Here is an 8,834-nt window from a genome sequence, read left to right on the forward strand (position 1 = left end):
GATGACTAATAGAACAAGTCCCACACACTGCTAGAAGGCCAAATATTTTTTCAGTGCTAGATGCAGAAAAAAATTATATTCAGTTTGCAACCTTATGGAGGTCAGTATAGATGGACTAATAGAACAAGTCACACACACAGCTAGAAGCCCAAATATTTTTTCAGAGGTAGATGCAGAAAAAAATTATATTCAGTTTGCAACCTGATGGAGGTCAGTATAGATGGACTAATAGAACAAGTCCCACACACTGCTAGAAGGCCAAATATTTTTTCAGAGGTAGATGCAGACAAAAAATTATTTTGAATTTGCAACCTGATGGAGGTCAGTATAGATGGACTAATAGAACAAGTCCCACACACTGCTAGAAGGCCAAACATTTTTTCAGAGCTAGATGCAGAAAAATATTATATTCAATTTGCAACCTGATGGAGGTCAGTATAGATGGACTAATACAACAAGTCCCACACACAGCTAGAAGCCCAATATTTTTTCAGAGGTAGATGCAGAAAAAAATATATTCAGTTTGCAACCTGATGGAGGTCTGTATAGATGGATTAATAGAACAAGTCCCACACACAGCTAGAAGCCCAATATTTTTTCAGAGGTAGATGCAGAAAAAAATATATTCAGTTTGCAACCTGATGGAGGTCTGTATAGATGGATTAATAGAACAAGTCCCACACACAGCTAGAAGCCCAATATTTTTTCAGAGGTAGATGCAGAAAAAAATATATTCAGTTTGCAACCTGATGGAGGTCAGTATAGATGGACTAATACAACAAGTCCCACACACAGCTAGAAGCCCAATATTTTTTCAGAGGTAGATGCAGAAAAAAATATATTCAGTTTTCAACCTGATGGAGGTCTGTATAGATGGATTAATCGAACAAGTCCCACACACAGCTAGAAGCCCAATATTTTTTCAGAGGTAGATGCAGAAAAAAATATATTCAGTTTGCAACCTGATGGAGGTCTGTATAGATGGATTAATAGAACAAGTCCCACACACAGCTAAAAGCCCAATATTTTTTCAGAGCTAGATGCAGAAAAAAATTATATTCAATTTGCAACCTGATGGAGGTCAGTATAGATGGACTAATAGAATGATGCTATGTCCAAAAGATTTTACTTCACTAGGTGCAGTAAAAAAATTGGTATTCTATACACAGGTGGTATATCTTGCAACACAGATAGGCTACTCCACTGACTAACACACTCTGCAATAGGCCAAAAAGGATTAGCTTTGCTAGATTCAGCCAAATGCTGTGAAAAAAAACTTGCACAGCACTGGCACAGACCTGCCTGGCAAAAACTGATAGGAACTGATGTAACCTAGTCCTGAAAAGGACTCCAATTACAATTAGTCTTTACTCCCACAATCTATCTATTTAAGAGCACAGACCTGCCTGATAAAAGTCGTAGGAAATGCTGTAACCTAGTCCTTAAAAGGACTGCAATCACAACTATTCCCTACTCCCAAGCTATCTGTAGATTTGTGCGAAAATTGGCTTGAAATTAACAAGGTATAGCGCACACAGCAACAGCGGTGCCGTCTAACACGCAGCTGCAGCAGTGAGAAAATGGTGGCGACGGGGAAAATGGCTTGGTCTTATAGGGCAAGGACATGTGACATACACTGCCAATGACACATGCCCTTGCTTGTGTGAAAAAAAGCACTTCGCTCCGTGTGTGCGCTGCTGATAGGCTGACAGATTGCACCTCCCCACTGCAAATGCGGGAAAGAGAAAAAAAAATGGAGATCTTCATTGTTCCTGCAGAGATCCATCCCCTGCCCCTCCCCCCACCCCGCTGTACACTCAAACTGCGTATTAACATTAATTTTCATCATTACTGAGAAAAAATACAGTTATGATTTTGGTGCACGAACAGTTATCGAACATAACCTCGAACAGCCGAATTTTTCTCAAATTGTTCGTGTTCGCCGAACGGCTCGAACACCGCCCAAAACAGCTCGAATTTGAGATTGGCGAACAGTTCGAGTAGAACAACGCTCATCTCTAGTAGCTGCTATCCTCTGCTTGCTGACTGGAGCTCCATGAGGAGCGGCCTGATGTCATCCCTTCCTCTGCTTGCTGGGAAGTCCTGTGCCTTGTCTGCGGCTGGTACGGGGGAGCAGACTGTGATTCTGATTTTAAGGTAAGTGGCTTAGCCCAGCTTTGCTTGATTGGTGTGACTGCCCCCCAGTAAGTTTGTTTTTTGACATTTTTAATTTTATGGCATTCATATGCTGTACAAATAATGTGTTAACTTTATTTATGTGGCTGAGTACAACTATGGAGATTCCAAATTTATATAGTTTTATTTATATTTTGTTACTTTTGAACAATGAATACACTGAATAACAATATCTGTTTTTGTGTAGCCATAATCTGACAGCCATACGTTATACATTTTTTTCCTTATTTTTTGAGATATAGTTTTTAGTAGTACCATTTTTTGGTACATATGGCTTTTTGATCACTTTTTATTCCTCTTTGTGGGAGGTGGAATGAGCAAAAGAAACAGCAAAAGACTGGATGAGCACAGAACAATTCTACCATCGTTTTTCATATTTTTTCTTACACATTCACTGTGCAGGATAAATAGTGATACAGATTTATAGTATTTGTCAATATCATTAAAGTGATACCCAATTCATATATTTTTTTTGTATGTTTTACTACTTTTGCACAAGAAAATAAATTTTTAATGACAATGGGTTTTATTTCATTGCATTCTGAGAGTCATTTTTCAGTTTAAAGATCTCTATAAGGGCTTGTTTTTGTGCAATTAGCTGTAGTTTATATTGGTACCATTTTGAGACAAAAATGACTTTTTGATCGCTTTTGATGAGGCGGGATGAACAAAAATATCAGTTCTGGCATTGTTTTTTTCATAATGTATTATAACTGATTTTGATTTAAAGCGCACATCATTCTGGATAGAGTGTATATACCTGTATTTATTGGTGCCATTTTGAGGCACATAAGAATTTTTGATCACTTTTTATTTCATTTTAAGTGAGGTGGGATAAAAAAACAGCAGTTCTCTGATTGTTTCTAGTTTTTTGTTGTTTTTTTGCATTGTTCACCATCTTGGATATATAATGATAAAGTCTTATTGTATAGGTCGTTACAAACGTAGTAAAACCAATTTTTTTACTAAATGAAACAATTTTTTTTTTTTTTAAACACTTAAAAACATATTTTTTTAAGACATTAGTCGCTCAAGACAACTCGAACATGCAAGATACATGGCAAAATTGTAGGCTATTGTTAGGCCTTGTTACCATAGCAACCTATTAGTACCCAAAGACTACACTGTCAGCTATGGCTGACAGTGGGAGTGCTCTCCGTCTGTCAAACTCTTCAAGTGCACTGTCACTATTGAAGCAGCATATGAGGCAATTATAGCAGAAGTCTGGATATATACAGTACAGACCAAAAGTTTGGACACACCTTCTCATTTAAAGATTTTTCTGTATTTTCATTACTATGAAAATTGTACATTCACACTGAAGGCATCAAAACTATGAATTAACACATGTGGAATTATATACTTAACAAAAAAGTGTGACACAACTGAAAATATGTCTTATATTCTAGGTTCTTCAAAGTAGCCACCTTTTGCTTTGATGACTGCTTTGCACACTTTTGGCATTCTCTTGATGAGCTTCAAGAGGAAATGGTTTTCACTTCACAGGTGTGCCCTGTCAGGTTTAATAAGTGGGATTTCTTGCCTTATAAATGGGGTTGGGACCATTAGTTGTGATATGCAGAAGTCAGGTGGATACACAGCTGATAGTCCTACTGAATAGACTGTTAGAATTTGTATTATGGCAAGAAAAAAGCAGCTAAATAAAGAAAAACGAGTGGCCATCATTACTTTAAGAAATGAAGGTCAGTCAGTCCGAAAAATTGGGCAAACTTTGGAAGTGTCCCCAAGTGCAGTTGCAAAACCCTTCAAGCGCTACAATCTTTAAATGAGGTGTTTCCAAACTTTTGGTCTGTCCTGTACATATATATCAATCAGCCTCCTGCAGTTGATCGAACGGGTAGAGATAAGCTGTATTGGGTGATCAACATATCGTACATATCCGTGATGGAGCATAAAGTGACATGTTCTCATGGTGGATATATACGTCAAATAATGTTAAGGGGTTTTGGACAACAATTAGAAGAGGTATAATTGAAGTTATATCAGTAGGCAACTGTTAAATTTCAGTGAGGCTACCATAAGTCCAGACTTTATCACAGCTACATTGCAATAATGAACACTGTAAAGCACATACTATGTAAATCTATTAAACTCAAATTGAATCCTATGCCTAGGCAGACTTTTCCTTGTGTCAGTTTATTGAAAAGTCATATTTACTTGTAAGGAGAAGAGATACTAATTATTTGAATCAAGATAAAAGCTAAGCGATGATGAAAATCCTAACTGACATATCAAGAAACCGAAGGTGGCAAGATGACACCTTCTTAATGTGCAGCTAGAAGACACATCATTTACAAGAACAGCAACGTAACAAAAAAGAATGACAGCATATAGTCACTTGTTATTTCAAGTATTAGCGATGTTCACTTTTCATTACAGCAGTGTACCTTACTATTTCAGAATGTCGCCAATTATGGTATCTTAGTTTTGCCTTTTCACTATCAAACAGCAATATTACTTGTAATAAGTAGTACATTAAAGTGGAGCTACACCTTTTGACTGATTGACTGACTGTATATTCATCAGAAATCTCTAGCATTTCTGCTATAGTAGATATCAAATACAGACTAATCTGTCCGTTTTCTGTACTCTATTCAATATTCAAAAATCTGCCGCTACCTGGAAACTGTCAACAATGTGCTTACTGTTGATGGCAGCCCAGGCAGAAAAGAATGAATTCCTGATTAATTTATGGTATATACACAATAAAATAGTTGTATTATTATGTAAACATATAATTGGCATGATAATACAATGTTTGGCCTTTGCTTGTATTTTCTACTATTTCTCTTGCCTAATTTTCAAGAACAACAATTTGATTTTTTATTTTAAATAGATTGTCCAGGATTATAAAATCAGTATCCCACTAGTGATGAGCGAGCATACTCACAAGTACTCGGTACTTGCCCAAGCATCTCAGTACACGAGATGCTCGGGTGGATGCTCGGGTCCCCTCTCTTTAGAGCGCCAATCAACATGCAGGGATTTCCTGCCACTCACTGTAATGCCGCAGCCATGTTGGTTGTGGCATTACAGTGATTGCCTGGCCGCACAGCGTCATTAGGTCTATATCAGACCTGGCGCCGCTGTGCTCGTCAGTCTACTCCGCAATCAGGCAGTGTAGGGAGAGGTGCTGCTGAGGTAGGGAGAGATTTGGTTGTGCATTAGATAGTGTAGGGAGAAAACAAGTACATTAAATATATCCATCTCAACAAATAGTCCTTCTGAAGACTAATCAACAGGCTAAACAGGCTCCATTCCAGTTCTGCCTTCTGCTGCTGTTAGATATTTCTAGACAAAGACCCAGGTCTCAGGGGCCAGGAATAATTTTGTTTGGATCTTAAACCTCATTATTTGCTTAAAAAGCAATCCAGAGAACACCGTTTTCTGTGCCATTTGCTTGTTGGGACTGCAGAATACAGACAGGTCCTTTCCATATTAAAGCGCTAAAAATCCAGCTATTTAAGACTGTGGATTGTCCGTCACACGGATGACATATAATTGAGCTGAAAATACTGTCATTGTTGGCCTCCATTAAATTTTTTTTTCATTGTGTAAGCAAAGTTTTTGACACCACTTTGCTGTTCAAAATAGTTACCTACGGGCCAGGTATTTAAAACTGTGGTTTCTACGTCACACGTATCACATATAATTGCGCTGAAAATACCATCATTTTTGGCCTCCATTCAAATTTTTTTTCAGTGTGTCAGCAAAGTTTTTGACACTGGTCTGCTGTTCAAACTAGTTACCTACATGCCAGGTATTTAAAACTGTGGTTTCTCTGTCACACGGATCACATATAATTGAGCTGAAAATTCTGCCATTTTTGTCCTCCATTTAAATTTTTTTTCAGTGTGTCAGCAAAGTTTTTAACACCGGTTTGCTGTTCAAAATAGTTACCTACAGTCCAGGTATTTAAAACTGTGATTTCTCCATCACACGGATCACATATACGTTTTCTGAAAATTTTGCCATTTCTGGCCTCCATTCTAATTTTTTTTCAGTGTGTCAGCAAAGTTTTTGACACCGGTTTGCTGTTCAAAATAGTTACCCACAGGCCAGGTATTTAAAACTGTGGTTTCTCCATCACACGGATTATATATAACTTCGCTCCAAGTTCAGCCATTTCTAGTGAGCGTGGAAGATATTTGCCTCTATTTAAAATGGGCAAGGCGTGTGGCAAGGGACGGGGAACTGGATGTGATGGTGATGGTGCATGCAGAGGCCGAGGCCGTGGGCAAGCAGAAATTGTGCCACAACAAACACCCACATCTTCTCGCCCGACCTTCCTATCCCAATTACTAGGGGACCACAGCACACCACTATTGAACCCAGAGCAGTGTCAAAAGGTTATTGGTCGGATAGCGGATAATGCTTCCAGTCACTTTGCCACCACCCTGTCTTCCACACGGTCAAGTCTCAGTAGCCATGAGTCTGGACTGCATATTCCTCACCCTGATCCTCCTTCCTCCCACCATGCTGAGTGCCCGGAGACAACTGATTCCACACTTGGACACTCTGAAGAGCAGTTCACTTTTCCATTTATAGATTCGGGCCTCTCGCCCAGTTCACTTGAAGCGGGGCAAGAGGAGATCACATGTAGCCATGCCCAAATATTTGAGCAGCCACGGTCACATGAAGGTGACAATGGGAAAGTGTCACAAGAGGTGGACGATGATGAGACACAATTGCCAGAAAGACAGGAGGAGGATCAGGGTGCAGAAGTGGAAGACGAGGATGATATAGTAACTAACCCAACCTGGCAGGAGGACATGCAGAGCGAGGACAGCAGCACACAGGGGGAGGGAGGCAGAGCACCCCAACAGGCAGGAAGAAGCAGTGTGGTGGCCGAAGACAGACAGCAGGCAGCCGCTCCCCGTCGCACCAACACGTAGGAAGTTGCCAGTACAACTGTTAGGTCTTCCAGAGTCTGGTTGTTTTTTAAAGACTTTGCCGATAACCCCAAAAAGGCCATTTGCACCACCTGCCAGGCCAGCATCAGCAGGGGTAGCAAAACTAGCAGCCTGACTTCCACCAGCATGATCAGGCACATGGCAGCAAAGCACCCGACTTTGTGGGCCGAACCACAGGGTCCAGGAACAGTGTCTGCAGGTGGCACCATTGCTTATTCCTCTGTTGTGCATGCAAGCCAATCCCCTGTCCATGGTGCATGCGAAGATACGTCCTGCCCTGCACCTGTCGTGGCACACTCTCAAGTAGCAGCATCAGGAAGCATGTCCACGTCCTTGTCCCAGTGCAGCGCTCAGTTGTCCATACCCCAGTCCTTGGAACGCAAGAGCAGATACGCAGCCAACGCCCCACAGGCCATACTACTAAATTCCCACATTTCACGACTGTTTGCGCTCGAAATGTTGCCTTTTAGGCTAGTGGAGATGGAAGCATTCTGCAACCTGATGACGGCGGCCATCTCTCAGTACTCGGTCCCCAGCCGCCACTATTTCTCGCAGTGTGCCGTCCCGCATTGCACAAGCACGTGTCCCAAAACATTAGCCATGGCCTCAACAAAGCAGCTACCGGGAATGTCCACGGACACGTGGACAACTGCTTGTGGGCAGGGATGGTACATCTCGCTGACGGCACACTGGGTTAACATAGTGGAAGCCAGGACCCAGTCGGACCTTGGGACAGAAAATTTCCTCCCGATGCCAAGGATTGTGGGCCCTAGGTCAATCAGGGTTTCCCCCACAGTCTACAGCTCCTGCACCTCATCCTCCTCAGCCTCCTCCTCTTCTGCCTCCCTCTCCGAAATGACCACATCAGTCACGAGCTGAAAGCACTGCAGCACTGCCTCGGCCAAGCGGCAACAGGCTGTGCTGAAGCTAATATGCTTAGGTGACAAACCGCACAATGCTGAAGAATTGTGGACAGCTCTGAAAGAGCAGGCAGATCTGTGGCTCACACCGCTGAACCTACAGCCAGGCATGGTCGTGTGTGACAATGGCCAGAACCTGGTGGCGGCTCTGAGGCGAGGTGAGCTCAACCACATACCATGCCTGGCCCATATGCTTAACCTTGTGGTTCAGCGGTTTCTCAAATCCTACCCGGAGCTGCCGTATCTTCTTGTTAAAGTACACCGCCTATGTCCCCATTTTAGAAAGTCACCTACAGCTTCCGCCGCCCTTGACGTGTTTCAGCAGTGTTTGCAGCTTCCGGCTCACAGACTGGTGTGTGATGTCCCCACGCGTTGGAACTCTACACTGCAGATGTTGGGAAGGATTTGTGAGCAGAAGATTGCAGTTGTTGAGTATCAGCATCAACAATGCTATTGGTATTCAGTTCAGACTCCACACATAAGACCTCAGGAGTGTACATGGATGTCAGACATATGTACCATCCTCCAAAACTTTGAGGACTCCACCAAGATGGTGAGCGGCGATGACGCCATAATTAGTATCACCATCCTGCTTCTCTGTCTTCTGAAATGCTCTCTGTTCACAATCAAAGAGGATGCATTGCAGGCAGAGCACGATGAGATGGAGCAAGGAACCATACAGGGTGATTACACACAGCCTATCCTCATCTCATCCCAACATGGATTGGATGACAATGAGGAAGAGGAGGAGGAGGAAGAACAGGAGCTAGTTTCATGCGCTATA

This window comes from Phyllobates terribilis, unplaced genomic scaffold (assembly GCF_046119375.1).
Source record: "Phyllobates terribilis strain yellow unplaced genomic scaffold, ASM4611937v1 Scaffold_3__8_contigs__length_932513732, whole genome shotgun sequence".
In the NCBI taxonomy this organism is placed as follows: domain Eukaryota; kingdom Metazoa; phylum Chordata; class Amphibia; order Anura; family Dendrobatidae; genus Phyllobates; species Phyllobates terribilis.